The sequence below is a fragment of the Manis pentadactyla genome, chromosome 4 (assembly GCF_030020395.1).
Source record: "Manis pentadactyla isolate mManPen7 chromosome 4, mManPen7.hap1, whole genome shotgun sequence".
Classification (NCBI taxonomy): domain Eukaryota; kingdom Metazoa; phylum Chordata; class Mammalia; order Pholidota; family Manidae; genus Manis; species Manis pentadactyla.
The window spans coordinates 95,577,596-95,583,595 of NC_080022.1; positions in this window are offsets into that span (position 1 = coordinate 95,577,596).

Here is a 6,000-nt window from a genome sequence, read left to right on the forward strand (position 1 = left end):
GGTAACCTCTGGAAGCTAGAAGGTTAAGTAGGGAGGCAGTGTCAAGTTGAGACTGTTCCCACGAGAGACTGCAGAGTAGAAGATCATCCACGTATTGTAATAAGGTGGACTCGGAAGCCTTGTGGCAAAACTGTCCAAGTGAGTTGTTCAGAATGTCTTGTGTATGGGTCCGTCCAGGTGAAGGCGAAAAAATCTTGGGAGGAGGGGTCCAGAGGGATAGAAAAAAATGCGTCCTTGAGATCTAGGACTGAGAAGTGGGAGGCTGAGGCAGGGATCTGCGATAACAGGGTGATGGATTTGGAACTAAGGGATGGATAGGGACGATGGCCATGTTAATGAGGTGAAGTTCTTGGACAAGGCAGAAAGATCCGTTGGTTTTTTTAACAGCTAATATGGGGGTATTAAACAGGGAGTGAGTGGGTCTGAGGTAATTTTTGTTTAAAAGATCTTGAATGATGGGTTGGAGGCCTATGAGGGCTGAAGTGGTTAGGGGGTATTGGGCCTGACAGATATACTGAGAGGGGTCACATAATTTGATAGAGGCAGGAGGACATAGAGCCACGGAGGGGCTTGTAATGTCCCAAACTTTGGGATTTACAGGGTGTATGAGGGCGGAACTGGAGCTTTCATTGGGTAGAGGGGGGTCATCGGCTATGAGGGCCATTAGAAAGGGAGCACTGGGGGCTGTGGGAGTGGATATGGTTATGGAAACATGAAGGAGAGAAAGGATGTCCCATCCTAGTAAAGGGATGGGACACTGGGGCATAACCAGGAAGGAGTGGGAGAAAGGTATAGGATTGTCTTGGATTGTGCAGAAAAGGGGGGGGGTTTAATCGGAAAATCTGTTTACCTCCTACCCCGACTATAGGAGTAATGGCAGGCGTGGTAGGGCCCTGGTATTCCTGCAAGACTGAGAAGGTGGCTCCTGTATCTAGGAGGAAGGAGATGGGGCGACCATCTACTATTGAAGTAACCCTGGGCTCCTGTTTGGTGATGGAAATGGTCGGGCGAGAAGCTCCCAGGCCCCATCAATCTTCTTCTGCCAGCCCCACTACGGCGGGCTTAGGATGGGGGTTGTTCGTCCAGCCTCCCCTTCGGGTGGCTGGGAAGTCAGACCCCCAGTGGCCCTTTTTGTGGCATCTGGGGCATGGGGTGGTAGTAGATCTGGGGGAGGGGCATGCCCTTGACCAATGTCCTTCTTGTCCGCACTTGAAACAAGCTCCTGTGGGGGGCTTGTTTGTAGAAGAGTGCCCAGGTTGTGGTTTTATCAGCTGGGCCAACATTTGGAAATTGGCCTGATCAGCCTTTTGTTTACGGCGTTCTTTCTCCTCCTCCAGGTTATGGAAGACTTTAAAGGCCACTGTTAGGATCTCAGTCTGTGGGGTTAGCGGGGCCCTGTTCTAACTTTTTGAATTTAGCTTTAATGTCGGGGTAGCTTTGAGCTAGGAAGTATGTCATAAGGACATGTCTTCCATCAGGCGTTTCTGGGTCCAGGCTGGTGTACTGTAATAGGGCTTGAGTGAGTCTTTCTAAGAACTCAGAGGGAGCTTTTGAAAATTGACTCTTTACGAGCTGCTTTTTTCAGACCTGCTATTGAGCAGCAGGTGAAGATATCTCGAGAGCGGAGACTCATGGCGGTGTTATAATCCCAGTGTGGGTCTTGTTCAGGGACAGCGGTGGGGCCAGGGGGATAGGTGGGGTCAGTCCTGTGGGTTTCGGTGGCGTGCGTTTGGGCAAAGTCCCAAACTCGTCTATGCTCTTCAGGAAGGAGGGTATTGGCCAGGAGCATGAAAATGTCATGATGTGTGAGGCTGTATGACTGGAGGGTCTATTGAAACTCCCTGATGTATGTTGTGGGATCAGTGGAAAAGGAACTTAGGCGTTTCTCCAGTTGGGCTAAATCTCCTAAGGAGAAAGGGACGTGAACGCGCACGATGCCTTCGGATCCTGCGACCTCCCGGAGGGGGGCGATAATTTTGGGAGGCCCTCGGGACTGAGTCTGAGGAGGACTGAAGGGTTCTGGCTCAGTCTGTGGGGGAGAAACAGGTGATGGGGGCAAAGACAGAGGAGGCTCTTGGGACTTAGAGGGGGGCTGAAAGGCTCAGGCTTGATCTGCAGGGGGGTGAGGTGGGGGAGGAGATGGTGGTGGAGGAAGGGGGAGGGGTTGTTGTAGGAGAGGAGGGGGAAGGGAGTGAACGGGAGGCTTTTGCAGGGGAGAGACGGCTTGCAGGCTAGGAGAACTTGGGGGGAGGCTGGGGGAGGAGGCGGCGGTGGCAAGGGTGGCGGGAGGAGGAGGTGGAAAGCTTCGGTATAGGGAATCTCCTTCCATTTTTTCAGGCGCTGGCAGTAGTTAAAGAGATCGTGAGTGATGTTAGGATCAAGAGCTCCCCCTGCGGGCCATTGGTTGTTATTGTCTAGGGGGTATGTCAGCCAATCTTGGGAGCAGTATTTGCGGAGAAGTTTTGGTTTTATATCAGGCGTCAGGGAGAGGGTGGCTAGATACTTGAGCAGGCATTTAAGAGGTGAACTTTCAGGGAGGGATGAGGAGGCTCCCATGGCTAAAGGACAGAGAAGGAGACAAACAGGGGAAGACGAACGGAGATCCTCGGACTGGGAGCAGACCGCAAGGAGACAAAGGGAGTCCCCGATGATCCTTGGGGGTCTGCGGAAACTCGTATACGAGTCGGTTTCTTAGGAAGTGTGGGTCGTCACCCAGACTTCTCTAAGAAGGCAGAGTGCCGGAGTCCGAGGTACCTAGTACTAGGAGTTTTCGGCAGAAGGAATTTTCGGCGGAAGGAACAGAAGGGCGGGGGGAGGGAGCGTTCTCATCCGCAAAGGAGTCACCTCGTTTATGGCTGTTGGAGGAGGGGCCTGAGTGTCCGCCGCAGCCGTGAAGGCCTAAGGCGGTGAGAGTTCCCCCCTCGTCCCCGAGCGTCAGGGCCTTGCCGGACGATCACGGTCAATGGCGCTGCGATAGCTCGGGGAAGAGTGGCCCGCTCTGGGGGAAAACTTACCCAAAGGCCAAAGAGGAGTGGTGAGTGTGAGGAGCCAGCGCCGGAAAAAGAGGACAAGGGCAAGCTGCTGCTGGTTTCGGGGGAAGATGGGGCCCAGTTGGGGTGTCCTGTCTCCCGGGTTTCAGCACCAATGAAAGGAAGGGAGCGACACACAGCAGCAATTCATCGGAGAATTCCTCTTTATTAGGGAAAGGTGCTGGGTTATATAGGAAGAGCGCATGGGGTGATTGTGGTGTTACTTCTACGGGACTGATGGCTATTGGCTAGGTGCTGGAATTAGGGGGGCGAGGGGTGATTGGGGTTCAGATGGCGCCGGCGGGAACTGAGGACCAGGAAGAGAAGCAGGAGGTTCGCCATCTTACTGGTGGCCTCCCCACCATCCACAGGAGCAGCCCTCCCAAAGGTCACACCCATTATGACAGATTTCAGGTTCAGAGACACCCTGCCGACTGCCACCAGATAGAAGTCTGGGGAGAGGAAACCCCGGGCAAAGTACCTCTAAAAAGGTAAATCAGTCAAAGGGAAAAATAAAGTTACAAGCTGCAGTCCAGACCCATCTCTCTTCTCTGCTGCTGAAGAAGCAAGCAAGCAAGCCCCTCCCTTTAAACTCTCAGATTCAGACACACCTTCAGTTGCCCAGGTAATTACCCATTGATATAGAGATGAACTTCTCTCCACCTCTCAAGATATGCAAGTGCACTAAAGCCAGGTGAGATATTCTGAAAATGTTACTTTACCCACACACCTACTTACCATGATATTTTTCTTTATAGAGAAAAATGTAATTAGACATGTCATATTTATTATGGTATAATTTTAGTAGTGAAGATAGGATGTTTTTACTGGTCAATTATACAGTTTGCTTTGGGAAATAGCCATTAAAGTCACTAGCTCTTTAACTTGCTGTAGTTATTTGTAGAGAGATAAGAGATAAGTAATTTGTTATTAACAAAATCTGCAGCTTTAAATAACTTCCTTTTAATATATTAGATTCAAGATTACCGCTATAACATCTACTGCGCTTGGTTGGATTTTTATGTCTTTCCAGAGAGAAAGGGATAAACTCAGAGCTTACTGTCTCGGTGATTTATTGTAGCAAAGACTATTACCTGTCCCTCTAATTTATGTTATCCCCTTCTGTAATAATAGTTGTAGCTGGGCACATGGCTTCTCAACTAAAAGCTAATTTCCCAGTTTCCCATCCAATCATGTGTTTATGCCATGTGACTAGGCTGTGTTCAGTGAGATAGGAATTGAAGTGATGTGTGCAGCTTTCAAGTTTTACCCTTAATTTCCACATTACCAACCAGGAATCTTACACCTGGATAGTGATGGTTTTCTCACATTGCACCGTAAGTTACTGTCAAGCTAACATTAGAAGAAAGGGTGGCATATAGACAAGGGAAAAAGGATACTGTACTGATAATGATGTGAACAATATGCTTAGTATTTATTTTACTTAAATAATTATATAGTCTATGCACAATAGCAGTAAATTTCCTTTTTAATAGATTTGGATACAACACAGCAGTTCATATTCATTAAAATGAGATCTTACTTTATAGTAAAAAACCATTAATATTGACTGTAGTGTTTTGATTTCTCTTTAGCTAAACTTTGGTTTTTCCTAAAGCTGATTTTGCTCCATCATAAAAAATATTACAAGAGAATGTCAAGCTAATTAATAGAAGTATACTAGTAAAGTTAATTTATATACAATTCGATATAAATAGAAATGTCTTTATATCAACATTTTGTTATAACCAAATTTTGTTCATGTGAATACATTGTATCACTCTGCAGAACCCTGAAGTGAGATGGAAAGGACCCCAAATATCCTATTATATTTCAATAATTGAAAAGAAATGCTTTAAATACAATAGAAGAAGGAAGGGTGTTAATATCCTAATCTAAACTCTTCTTTAGTTCTTAAAAAATTTTTGGTTAAGTAATTTGGGTTTGGAGTTTAAGGTTACATATATTAGGATAGTAAAAAAACTCCACCTCCTCTCATATGTCAGTGTTCTTTTCTCCCCCATCCTATACAATCAAATTCTTTCAAAGGAAAGATGTGTGTACAACTTAGAAAATTGCTTTCTCGAATTGAATTGTTAGTCATCATATAGGCTTTCATTTACAAATAAATCTTAACCACTCACTAAAATTGGATCTAAGATCATCTACTTAGCCACACTTAAATGTCCTTTGCATTATTTTATGTCTCATACTTTTCACTAAGTTTGAAGGGCTTCCCTTCGATCCACGTTCTGTTATGCTCTCCTACTTTTAAGAAACTGCTTGTTTCTTGTAGTATGCTTATTTGACCGTACAGGGCACAAGGTCATTAAAAAGTCAAATGAGTTACTCAAGCTGCAATTTGTAAACCTGCCTGCTCTCCATTCCATTACTTGAATGAGAAAGTAGTAATAATTAATTTACTCTGATGTTCACAAATTGAAACGTTTTTCTGTTTTCTTCAGAGGTTAAATTTGGTCTCACATAGACTCACTTTCATTATTAAAAATATAAAGGCTGACTCACCAGAAGAGCATGACTATCAACTTGTCCTGCTAAATTGTCAAATTTGTACTTGAGAGATTTGCAAAGAAACAGAGTTCTACTTTATATAGAGCAGCAATTACATTGCCACGTTTAATCTCAATTTATAACAAAAGTAAACATTAGCAGATATTGTTGCACTCCAGTTATTGCAGTTCTTTAACATTATTTTGTTCTATAAAAAACCGGTGATAGTATTCTAATAGCACAGGAAAAACAAAGTCAGAAACCAGAGTAGCATGAAACACTGGAGACAAGCATAAGTACATAAAATTTCATCATGAGTAATGTAAGTCCAGGGAGAGGAAATCCTGGGGCAAAATACCTCTGAAAACTGAAATCAGTCAAAGGGAGAACTAAAGTTTAAAATTCATTCATTGCTTACAAACTGCACTTCGGGCCCTTCCCTGTTTCCATCTCCAGCAGC